The following is a 13,617-nucleotide window of genomic DNA, read 5'->3' on the forward strand; positions in this document are numbered from 1 at the left end:
ACTGCTTCGTGGGCTAATGGAGGGGGTCCAAACACTGGCTGAGCGCCATTACCGGGCGTTGGACATACTGCTGGAGCAATTCCGCGGGTCGTCTGGGGGGCAGCTTGCCACGGTGGTAACCCCACCACCCCTCAGCAACTCGGCGGGTAGCAGCGCTGCCCCACCGGCCATTCCACCTTCCCGGGAGCCCTGGTTACATGTGGCTGGTGTTAACTTTCCACCCTGACCACCACTGGTATACTTTGGCAGCCCAATGGTCTCTCTATCTCACTCTGCCTCTCCTATACACTGAGAGAAGCGTCAGTCAGTTAGGCAGGCCCAGGTAATAATATTGGGGGTTATGAGGAAGAAAATGGAGTGTATTTACTGGGCTTGTTGGCTCCTCTGCCCCGGGTCTGGGTCCTGCTCTATTGGGTAATATTCTGGGTCACATGATAGGCCCGAGCCATGGCCTGTTCACCCCTATATCATCTGGAAGGCAAAGTCTATGCAAACGCTTCAAAGCTGGGACCGAGATACTGATAAACAGCTGACGCTTCAGCTCTACTGCATCCGCATGCTCAGTCCAACGAATCACAAGCAGGAGGCCTAGCAACTGTCTGCTGGCCAGTGTTCAGCAGAGTCCAGAGCATAGAGAGTGTTGGTTGGTTAGATGGTGGCAAAGTTCCCGGGTTGATTGTCACAATTGCCTCAAGAAATGTTCCTGACTGCACCGACTGTGAGGCAAGTCTCTCTGGCTAACAACATCTGCTGAATGGCTATTCAGATCATGTAATAAAGTCAGCCTCAGCATACAATGCCACATTACAGACACAATAGTAGCATTTACCACCATCTGTCCTTTCCTAGTCCTGCAATTGCCCATGAGGGAAGGTTTTTAAACAGCGGCTTTCAGAGAGAGAACATTGTTCGTCAGCCCCTCCGTTGGTTAATAACCACTGGACTGATAGCTCGCCCTTGATATGGTCTCTGTCCCTTAGTCCTTCCATTCAACAAAAGCCATCCCGCTAAACAACCATCAATAGCCTCAAAGGTTGCTGCATTGGTGGCTAATGAAAAAAATCACATATTAGCTGATGTCTGTGTTGTCTGATTACACTCCTGCAAACAAGGCCGCGCTGCATAATAACAGTGATTCGAACCAAAGTGCTCACTCGCTCCCCCTCCCCCCACAAGCCATACTCTCTTGAGCTGCATTCAAGCCATGGAACTCTGATGGACAGAATTAACGTTTGCCACTTCCGACACCCCTGCCTGGCCTCTACATCTCCTCCCCCCTGTCTCTCTGCTCTTATCTCAGTAGGCGGCTGGTCACTTGGCCTTTCAGGCTCCAATGCAGACGCTACCGTTGACCTTCCAAGACGCAAGAGACAATTGCTCAGTCTCCACCTGTAACCAGAGATTAATGTCTCTAGTCAGGTATCCAATCCAAGAGGTCCTCTATTTCAGATCAGTCTCTGGTGTCTACTGCATTTTCTTCAGACTAAAGAGTGGGTTTGGTCTGCGGTGATGCTTAGCAAGGGACATTGCAAGTATTATGTCTAGCTACAACCCTTTTTTGCTTCCTTATTAAGTGGAAGTGTCTTCACACGGGAGTGCCTTGTGCAAATATGAGTAAAAGATAATCAAACATAACCTGCGTAGCTGTAACCAATATATTAAACGGTGCTGAAGGATTTAATACCTGGGCAAATAACGTTCTGCTATGGAAAGAGCAAGGTGGATGTATATTCCCCTGCCAATCATTTCTCAATGCCGAGCACTACTTTCTTGAGATTGAAAGTCACCTTGCCAGATACTCTGGTTGCTAGGGCCATTCACCCCTTTTCAGCTCCCTCCCCCGCCTACTTCACATTGCTTCCTTATGATGAATTTCCTGTTTCCACTCCTCCAAAAAAAATTGAGCTTAGGAGAGCAGTCCTTGACAAAAATATGGCAATTTAAGATGTGCTGCACGGTTCCGTAATGGGTTTGGCAACAGATCTCCGTCACACACCAAAACATTTAAGTAGGCATACACACACACACAACTATTGTACAGACAGCTCAGTTTTCAAGTTACTTTTCAACACTCTTTTACTTTTCAGACTTTTTATTTCTCCCCTCCTCCTGACTTCCCCCTCCATCTGTCTTCCCCCTCCATTTCACCCCTCCTCCTGTCTCCCCCTCCATCTCTCCCCCTCCTCCTGTCTCCCTTTCCATTTCTTCCCCTCCTCCTGTCTCCCCCTCCATCTCTCCACCTCCTTCTGTCTCCCCCTCCATTTCTTCCCCTACTCCTGTCTCCCCCTCCATTTCTTCCCCTCCTCCTGTCTTCCCCCTCCATCTCTCCCCCTCCTCCTGTCTTCCCCCTCCATCTCTCCACCTCCTCCTGTCTCCCCCTCCATCTCTCCACCTCCTCCTGTCTCCCCCTCCATCTCTCCACCTCCTTCTGTCTCCCCCTCCATTTCTTCCCCTCCTCCTGTCTTCCCCCTCCATCTCTCCACCTCCCCCTGTCTCCCCCCTCCATCTCTCCACCTCCTGCTGTCTCCCCCTCCATCTCTCCCCCTCCTCCTGTCTTCCCCCTCCATCTCTTCCCCTCCTCCGGTCTTCCCCCTCCATCTCTCAACCTCCTCCTGTCTCCCCCTCCATCTCTCCACCTCCTCCTGTCTCCCCCCTCCATCTTTCCACCTCCTGCTGTCTCCCCCTCCATCTCTTCCCCTCCTCCTGTCTTCCCCCTCCATCTCTCCACCTCCTGCTGTCTCCCCCTCCATCTCTCCACCTCCTCCTGTCTTCCCCCTCTATTTCTTCCCCTCCTCCTGTCTTCCCCCTCCATCTCTCCACCTCCTCCTGTCTCCCCTCTCCATCTCTCCCCTCCTCCTGTCTCCCTCTCCTTCTCTTCCCCTCCTCCTGTCTTCCCCCTCCATCTCTCCCCCTCCATTTCTTCCCCTCCTCCTGTCTTCCCCCTCCAACCTCCTGTCTCCCTCCTCCTGTCTGCCCCTCCATCTCTCCCCCTCCTTCTGTCTCTCTGCAGAAATTCAGCCCAGCAGAGGGCTGTGCGTACTACAGGGTTGTCATTTACTTGGCCCCCACAGACCCCAGAATGTTGGCTTTGTATCTAATGTTTAACAGCATGGCCACGTAACAGCGTGGCCCCGGTCACTTGACAGGCCCGCTAGGCAGAGCAATCAATGACACCACTGCCTGCGTCGTCGTCAGCCCATCGCCGTACCTTCGACATGTCAGAGTTGATATCCTTCTGGCAGCTTCCCTCCACAGGGACGGCCTGTCACAGTGTCACCGCTGGCATTTCTCCCCATAAAACCCCAGCCAGACCACCATCACATCACAAAGGGCCCAAGTGTGATTAAGATCACACACGACATGCCAAACCCCCTAAAAGCCAGCTCCGCCAATGACATTTGACATTCTTATTCCTTCCTCACTGTGAAAAAAAATAATGAATCGGCGTTGAAGGTTAAGAGCGAGACACTTTATCCAATGGAATGTCAGTGTTGTTATCTGATGGTGTGGGGTTGACAGGTAATTACCACCCATGCTGGGTGGGAGATGGACTGGGACAGGTGGGAGTCAGGGCCTCATACAATGGTAATTAACCACCATACCGGACGGACGGATGGACAGTCGTAGGGCAGACCCAGTCACCAAACAGACGGGCGGACAGTCGTAGGGCAGACCCAGTCACCAAACAGACGGGCGGACAGTCGTAGGGCAGACCCAGTCACCGGACAGGTGGGCGGACAGTCGTAGGGCAGACCCAGTCACCGGACAGACGAGCGGACAGTTGTAGGGCAGACCCAGTCACCGGACAGACGGGCGGACAGTCGTAGGGCAGACCCAGTCACCGGACAGACGGACGGGCGGACAGTCGTAGGGCAGACCCAGTCACCAAACAGACGGGCGGACAGTCGTAGGGCAGACCCAGTCACCGGACAGGTGGGCGGACAGTCGTAGGGCAGACCCAGTCACCGGACAGACGAGCGGACAGTTGTAGGGCAGACCCAGTCACCGGACAGACGGGCGGACAGTCGTAGGGCAGACCCAGTCACCGGACAGACGGGCGGACAGTCGTAGGGCAGACCCAGTCACCGGACAGACGGGCGGACAGTCGTAGGGCAGACCCAGTCACCGGACAGACGGGCGGACAGTCGTAGGGCAGACCCAGTCACCGGACAGACGGGCGGACAGTCGTAGGGCAGACCCAGTCACCGGACAGACGGGCGGACAGTCGTAGGGCAGACCCAGTCACCGGACAGACGGGCGGACAGTCGTAGGGCAGACCCAGTCACCAGACAGACGGGCAGACAGTCGTAGGGCAGACCCAGTCACCGGATGGACTGATAGACTGTCGTAGGGCAGACCCAGTCACCAGACAGACGGGCGGACAGTCGTAGGGCAGACCCAGTCACCGGATGGACTGATAGACTGTCGTAGGGCAGACCCAGTCACGAAGACTAATTGATACAGGGAACCATACGAGAGAAAGGGAGAGGGAGAAGAGAAGAAAGGAAACCTTTTTTTATTTTCTCCACAGCCTCCCCTGCCTGTGTACCGGCAGCCCACGTATCAGACATTAATCAAAGAGGAAAAGGAATTGTTTTCCCTCCGCGGCGTGGCGCAAAAAATAAAACATCTGCGTCTGGGAGAAGGGAGAGGTAATGTTGCGTGACACTTCATATCGCCGAGTTAGAGGTCACCTCTCGGTGGCGAAGACAGAGAGAAATCACAGTGCCTTCTCTCCCCTGCATCTCTCCGCTCCCCTCCGTTCTTCTTCTCCATCTACCTGGCCTCCTGCGACACATAGAATCACGGGGCCCTCAAACACAAATCCACAGACTCCCAGCACATAGTATGCCAACATTATCAGGGAAAGCTAAATGTAAATCTAATGAACATGCTAATGTACACATGAAGATACATACTGTACATTAGCTATACATTAGTTATGTGACCTGGAACTTCAATTAGAAGCGGAGGAAGCACTTCTATGTCCGCATTACCACTGCAGATGTTCGTCCAGACGACCGCTTGTGGACAGTGCTAATTCCCAGCATGCCAGAGTGTAATTATAATTGGCGCTGAGCTTTGACAGAGCATAACCAACGGTTGGGAGTAAAATGACACCATGTAATTAATGTGACTGGTGGGAAATTCTGATAAACTCTAGTCCTTTCATTTGGGGCAGGTGTATAATTTTCAAATGGGATAAACGCATGCAATCTTTCAACATTTAACATGGGAAATGGGTTTGGCAGGAAGGGAACGCAGCTCAAATCAAATTGCACTTAGGAAGTCATTTGAAAAGTGCACGTGAATACCGGGGTTGTGTGGCACTTATGTCTCTTATGATTGTTAAAATGGAGCCAATCACTGAGCAGGATGCGTTTGGAGTCTGATCTATGCTTTTCAGCTTGTCTGAGTACTCAGCAGTCTATTGTCAATTCATTTTTTAAATCAATTTTACCTATAACCGGATCTAAAAATGGCTACATATGTTCATGCCAATACAGTCAGAAGCCATTCTTTGATTGGATCAGTATAGTCACGCTAAATCATTCTGGTTTCAAGGGGCCAATCAGCTCACAGTAGCCTGAAACAAAAGTTTTGATTGCAAGGTTTGTATCACCAAATTGGATGAGTACAGTTATACAGACTTTTCATAAGAGGACTCACTTGTTTTCAAGAGTTCCTCATTTTGTTCAGCAACGGAAATTCAATTATGAGCTCTACAGTTGCACAACAGTGGCCTTACAACAACATGGATAGGATTGACTCTTGACACGTATAAGACTGCGAGCCAATCATGACTGGCTAAACTGTAGTACTGCAGTAGTACCCTTTAATCCCTTAAGTGTTGCCTGTGCACCATAATCTCTACACCTGTGAGTGTAGTATGATAGATAGCTGGCGGACTGGGAACTTCCCTGCCTGAGATACTACAGCGAAGGTGGGGGAGAAACTGACACAGCAAGACGGATGACTGACAGATAAGGAACGCATTTCCTCCACGGGGGGAGTTGAGACGGGGAGCTGATAACCCCCCCCCCCAATGGAAACCATGGTTCCCAAGAGGGGCCACAAGTCACCCAAACTATCAACTCCCTTACTCGCTCGCTCTCACGCTCCTCTCTTCACCAACCCCACTCTAAAAGAAGAATGGGTGGTAAAAACCGAGCACCACAACAAGGGGGAGATGTTAATCAAGAGGAAGACGAGGTAAAGTGCCGCAGGAAGCACCGATAAGGGCTAAAACGGGCAATAAATCATGGCTGCTGAGTGTCATCGGCCCCCAGACGGGGCCATGTTTCAAGGAGCCAGACAGAGGGGTAGACGTCGGCTGACAGCGCCTGAGAAATCAAGCCCAGATGGAAGCTGTTTGTTTGGGTAGTAATTAGCTGTTACGCTAGTCGCTAGCAATCCATCTCACCTGAGCTAGAAACGTAAAGGGGCAAAGCCATTCTGAAGGACTTCGGGTTTACTTATTCCTCAGACCTCCTTACCTTTCCCAGAGTACATCTTGCTCCAATAAGATATGCGTGTTAAAAGACAATTGTGAAGTACTGCATCAATCGTATCGCCAAAGAACAAGAGACTATTGATTCCCATTGTTCTAGGAGCCAATTCTGGATAAGGTGGAGATAACATCATCACATCTAGACAGCAGGATCATCAGAGTTCACTGTGTTGGCCACTCGTCACCACGGCTCGATGAATATACAACAGCAATGTGCTGTGCTACTGTGGGCGGCCCCAAGCTTTTCTAAGACACCACATACAAGTTTAATAGAAAAATGCTTAGAGAGGCCCAAATTACTGAATCACATTAAATGTGAATTTCCCAGTATTTAGAGAAAATGTTAGATGCCCGTTTCAATTTGGGCAATGGGGGGGATCGAGGGAGAGAGAGAATACTCAGAGAAGGGAGAGAAAATAGGTATTTAGACCTCGAGCATAAACAAGCATTGACAAGTCAAGTTTGTTCATTTGCATCCTAATGATCAGTGAAGCCAGCTAGGAGGATACTGTGAGCCTCAAATGTCTGCTTCCTGATTTACTGCCACTCTGAGCCGCTTATCCCGCCAACAGACTTTGCCCATTGGCTGTCAATTCTCTTCACCCAATAAGAGCACAGTAGTAGCAAAGAGGAGGAAGAGTAGGAGGATGAGGGCGTAAGCTTTGGAGAGGGAAGACGGAGCGATTTGCTTTACATACAGGCCGTTTGATAAGCCTTTTCTTCTCCGTCTCCCCCCGCTTAGATCAAGCAGACGTAACGGTTATCGTCCCAGACAGATTAAAGACACGTCTCCTTTCGTAAGTATAGGAAGACGCCAGGGAACCAATCTATGTTATAGCCTCCCAAGTTATCGCTATCACGAGTGAATGTTGACCTGCTCGTGCCACACTACGTCTCTATTATAATCCTATGAGCACAGGTATATTGTATATCTGGTTGTGTTAAAAGCCTTAGCATCACATGTCGATACACGGTCTACACCCACGGCTGTGTTAACGGTCAGTGTGTGTTAGCGGTCAGTGTATGCTTTGAAAAAAATATTGAACCATTATTTAACTAGACAAGCCAGTAAAGGACAAATTCGTATTTACAATTACGGCCTACCCCGGCCAAACCCTAACGCAGACAAGACTGAGGTAATTGTGGGCCACCCTATATGACTCCTGATCACGGCCTGTTGTGATACAGCCTGGAATCAAACCAGGGCCTGTAGTGACACCTCTTGCACTGAGATGCAGTCCCTTAGACCACTGCGCCACTCGGGAGCATTTAATATGTAGTCCACCGATAGGTATCAGATATTAAACTGATAAGAAGATACGACACTCGATCTTTGCCAAAAGGCAGAGCAGCGATCTAATGCTACATTTTCAAATTGAGATGGAGATATCTCCAAGATGGCTACATGGTCAATTATTCATGCATTATTTAGGTGTGCTCCATGGGTGAATACCATTTCCATAGCTAGGGCTTTAGACTAGCACCTTTCAGAAAGGGAGAAAATCCAAGCACTCCTCCCAGGTGACGCGGTGGAGTGGAACTCTGAAGGAAGAGGCTGAGGCATTGTGGCCTAGAGCAGTGGGTCCAAGTGGGGATTCAGCGCTCAGAGCAGGGTCCTATGGATCCCAGGGAGTGGGTCATAGATCAGGGTTTCCCAAACTCGATCCCAAGCCCCCCACCCGGTACACGTTTTGGTCTTTCCCTAGCACGACACAACTGATTCATATAACCAACTCATCACCAACCTTTGATTATTTGAACCAAAATGGGTGCCCCGGGGCCGAGTTTGGGAAACACCGTGTTAGAGGATGAGCTAGACAGGCCTCAAACGCACTATACTGCCGATTTAATCTTTCTCTCTGCATCCCTCTCCCTCCCTCCCTCTCTTCCTCCCTCCTTCCCCACCTCCTACTGTGCATGTCTCTCTCCTTCCTCCGCTGCCTCAATTAATCTGCCCCCCCCCCCTTCTCCTCCTCCTCTTTGTCCCTTCCTCCCTCTGATTTAAGCCCAGTGTGCTGTTCTGAGCAGATGACTTGCTGGCACGTTAGTGGCAGGGGGCAGCAGCGAATGGGGAGGGTTTTCAGTGTGATGGATTCAGAGAGTGTCTGTCAGTCATCAGAGCCCTGACACAGATGTCTCAGACGAAGGAGCCAACTTCTGATGGTTTTCTTTCCACATCCCCTGTTCGGCTACGAAATTTGTTTGTGTTTGTGTGTGCGTGTGTCTCATAGACTTGCGTGTGTGTGTGTGTGACTTTGCGTGGGCGAGGCAGCAGGGGATATAGTCTGTCTACTTCTTAGATGGCTCAATTTTCTAGGTTACATGTCTCTCTGTGGGGTTGTTTCACAGACAACTGCAGAAGGGAAATGTTGGCTAGTTGTGGCACACCAACATCAGTAGTCATATGCACTATATAGACTATATACTGTACCTATACCACATACATACAGTAATATAATTGAACTGAGAAACCTGATTCACATAAAGAATAAGATCAAAATTCCAATATCCTACCCAGCGCCATCGAGACTTACATTCCTAATAGCCTGGAGGAACTAACCCAGGTGGAAATCGCTATCGGCATCCCATTCCATCCCTTGTGCACACAGTCAGTGAAATCTAGCGTAACTTAATAATATTACAACATCGAAAATACATGGATGTAATTTCCCAATGAATTGTGGGATGATGAGAAATAGTGTCTGAGTATGGGAGTAGTTAAACAACAAGCCCCAATGTTTCACATGTCACCAGGCAACTTTTCAACAAGCAAAGTGTCACCTGGTCACGTCGTCACGGTGACGTGTTTTCCAATCTCTTCTAAACTTGATTGCTGACATGCACAACATTTTGGGACTGTAGACAAATGAGAAAAAAGAAAGAATAAAAGATAGTTTTTGCGTGGCGTTTTCCTTTAACGACCCAGATGAAGAGGGACAGGACAGAGAAGGAGGAGGAGCATCACTCAGGTAACACGACACCTGTTAGGAGATGCAAAGCAGAGACAACAAAGCCTCGCCCAGAAACACTGCTGCCTGGCAAAGCAGGAGGGCTAATGAACCAAGCAAGCTAACAATCATTTCTTACCAAGCTTCACCAGCAAATACTCTATATCGACTACTGCGTCTATATCGACTATCACTCACTATTACTGTACAACAGCTGACACTACTACTAGTAAGACCAATTAAAAATGACTATCTGTATGTGTACTTTGTCATAGAGTTAAGATGAGATAAAACCCACTGATTACGTATTTGGACACCAGAATAAAAGACACATCATGCAGCAGCATCTCGCCATTAGTATTTCGTACAACTCTTTCTTTCGTCAGGCACTCTCTCCCTCGTTCTTTTTCTGCTTTGGAATGTGTCAGCCCATCCCCATAGGAATAACCAATCACATTATCCAGAGTTCAAAAAACAGCACCTCAAAGTCCGCCTCATCACCTGAACAGTGACATTTTGGACCGATTTCCTGTCTGTCTGAGCTTGTTTTGCCTGCGAACTCGTCGGCTGGATTCCTAAAAAGCTACTCCCCTGTGGGAAGTTGATAAATATAACCACAGCTAAGCCAAACAATGAATCAACAACACAACAACAACAGGGATTTTGACTTTTTTTTTCTCACCAGAAAAGCTTAAAAAAAACGAGAAACAAACTGTGATCTAAAGGACCGAGAGGAAAGAAAGACAATGGGGAAGTAAGAACAGTAGCAGTAGCTGATGAAGTGCCAGCTCCTAAACCCTACAGCCTTGGGGAAAGGGGGGAACCTTTTTCAAAGCAGCAGCCATACATAATACAAGCCACTTTGTTTATTAATGGAGAGGGGTCCAGCAGAGACACAAATCCTCAGAGCCAGGCCCGAGCCGCGGCAGCTTTAATATCTAGCCGGATGCTCATTACATCACTGCGCCCTCTGAAGATCCGGCCATCGCTTTTCAATGCCGAAGCACCCAGCCCGGCGTGCTACAATAGAGAGGCAGCGCTGTGCTCGCTCTTCTCTCGCTCTGCCACCTCCCTGCACTTGGCGGTGCTGCTTTCAAGTTCCTCGCCGGGACTGCTGGGAACGGGATGAGAGGAGGACCTCACACTACAAGGCCACCATGTCCTCCACCTCCACCACTTAAAATGAGTCCCCACAGAAAAACATGCATGGTGACTACGTGGGCAGTTCGCCATTGGGGAATCTACGGAGAAGACACTTTCTAGGAGGGCAGCCATTTTGACACAGCCATCCCTTCGCCATGGTGCTTTATGGAGGAAGCGTGGTACCATTATGGTCACTATATGAATAATGCACATGGTGTAATATGTAACATTGAATCCATCCACCATTACATAAAAGACCATTCTATTTGTCGTTAAGGTCAACTGTCATAGAAGACCATTCTATTTGTCGTCATGGTCAACTGTCATAGAAGACCATTCTATTTGTCGTTATGGTCAACTGTCATAGAAGACCATTCTATTTGTCGTTATGGTCAACTGTCATAGAAGACCATTCTATTTGTCGTTATGGTCAACTGTCATAGAAGACCATTCTATTTGTCGTCATGGTCAACTGTCATAGAAGACCATTCTATTTGTCGTTATGGTCAACTGTCATAGAAGACCATTCTATTTGTCGTCATGGTCAACTGTCATAGAAGACCATTCTATTTGTCGTCATGGTCAACTGTCATAGAAGACCATTCTATTTGTCGTCATGGTCAACTGTCATAGAAGACCATTCTATTTGTCGTTATGGTCAACTGTCATAGAAGACCATTCTATTTGTCGTCATGGTCAACTGTCATAGAAGACCATTCTATTTGTCGTCATGGTCAACTGTCATAGAAGACCATTCTATTTGTCGTTATGGTCAACTGTCATAGAAGACCATTCTATTTGTCGTCATGGTCAACTGTCATAGAAGACCATTCTATTTGTCGTTATGGTCAACTGTCATAGAAGACCATTCTATTTGTCGTTATGGTCAACTGTCATAGAAGACCATTCTATTTGTCGTCATGGTCAACTGTCATAGAAGACCATTCTATTTGTCGTTATGGTCAACTGTCATAGAAGACCATTCTATTTGTCGTCATGGTCAACTGTCATAGAAGACCATTCTATTTGTCGTCATGGTCAACTGTCATAGAAGACCATTCTATTTGTCGTCATGGTCAACTGTCATAGAAGACCATTCTATTTGTCGTTATGGTCAACTGTCATAGAAGACCATTCTATTTGTCGTCATGGTCAACTGTCATAGAAGACCATTCTATTTGTCATCATGGTCAACTGTCATAGAAGACCATTCTATTCGTCATCATGGTCAACTGTCATAGAAGACCATTCTATTTGTCATCATGGCCAACTGTCATAGAAGACCATTCTATTTGTCATCATGGTCAACTGTCATAGAAGACCATTATGTTTGTCATCATGGCCAACTGTCATAGAAGACCATTCTATTTGTCATCATAGTCAACTGTCATAGAAGACCATTCTATTTGTCATCATGGTCAACTGTCATAGAAGACCATTCTATTTGTCATCATGGTCAACTGTCATAGAAAACATTGTATATGTACATTTGCATGTAGTGCGTGTCAAAATCACCTCTTCCTTCCGTCTGAAACGAGAAAACGAGGAGGCTGGCATTTGGGGAACCACCAAATCACCCAAAGACTAATGTACCAGTTGGGGAACCACCAAATCACCCAAAGACTGATGTACCAGTTGGGGAACCACCAAATCACCCAAAGACTGATGTACCAGTTGGGGAACCACCAAATCACCCAAAGACTGATGTACCAGTTGGGGAACCACCAAATCACCCAAAGACTGATGTACCAGTTGGGGAACCACCAAATCACCCAAAGACTGATGTACCAGTTGGGGAACCACCAAATCACCCAAAGACTGATGTACCAGGTGCAAAGAATAACAATCTGAAAGTTATTTCCATTCTGTGGTGCCGCAGCGTGACATGATGAGCAGCCAGTGAACGGCGGTGGCGGCGGTGGGGCTGGTTGGGCAGAGCATTGATCAAAACTTTCTCTGAGAGGATCCTTAGCACCTCTACACAGCACCTCCGCTGGGCAAAGTGCTTTCTCTCTGCCTCTGCCTCTTTCACTCACTCCCTGGTTTTAATAGAAAAGCTATGAATGGGGACACCTGGCAGCAGAAATCTCTGGTCCCAGTGGGGATGTATGACACCTTATTTCCTGTCAGGCCTAATGTGAAAGAAAGAAAGACAGGGGAAATCAATTCAAACAGAGGAGCTGGCTAGGTAGATGGCTACGGGGTAGAAAGAGCTGCTTGGGTTGCTGATGAATGTCAGCCACCGCAGACGTTCATATGGTCTCATAACGAGGCTCGTGGAACCAATCAGCAGATATTCCCGTTAGGAAGATGATGTTGATGTTACTGTCATTCCAGGTTGCATCTATTTTTATTTATTTTATTTATTTCACATGTATTTAACCAGGTAGGAAAGTTGAGAACAAGTTCTCATTTGCAACTGCGATCTGGCCAAGATAAAGCGTAGCAGTTCGACACAATACAACAACACAGAGTTACACATGGAATAAACAAAACATACAGTCAATAACACAATACAACAACACAGAGTTACACATGGAATAAACAAAACATACAGTCAATAACACAATACAACAACACAGAGTTACACATGGAATAAACAAAACATACAGTCAATAACACAATACAACAACACAGAGTTACACATGGAATAAACAAACATACAGTCAATAACACAATACAACAAAAGAAAACAAAAAGTCTATATACAGTGAGTGCAAATGAGGTAAGTTAAGGAAATAAATAGGCCATGGTGGTGAAGTAATTACAATATAGCAATTAAACACTGGAGTGGTAGATCGGCAGAAGATTCATGTGCAGGTAGAGATACTGGGGTGCAAAGGAGCAAAATAAATAAATAAATACCAGTATGGGGATGAGGTAGGTACTGTAGATAGATGGGCTGTTTACAGATGGGCTATGTACAGGTGCAGTGATCTGTAAGCTGCTCTGACAGCTAGTGCTTAAAGCTAGTGAGGGAGATGTGAGTCTCCAGCTTCAGAGATTTTTGCAATT

General features: G+C 47.7%; 1 protein-coding gene and 1 pseudogene across 5 annotated transcripts in view; both read right to left on the reverse strand.

Annotated features, from left to right (window-relative positions):
• Nucleotides 1-13,617, reverse strand: part of LOC110500696 (neurexin-2) — a 1,070,834-nt gene that overhangs the window by 282,860 nt on the left and 774,357 nt on the right. The window lies entirely within an intron of this gene.
• Nucleotides 7,744-7,867, reverse strand: LOC118943018 (annotated as a pseudogene).

This window comes from Oncorhynchus mykiss, chromosome 21 (assembly GCF_013265735.2).
Source record: "Oncorhynchus mykiss isolate Arlee chromosome 21, USDA_OmykA_1.1, whole genome shotgun sequence".
Classification (NCBI taxonomy): Eukaryota; Metazoa; Chordata; class Actinopteri; order Salmoniformes; family Salmonidae; genus Oncorhynchus; species Oncorhynchus mykiss.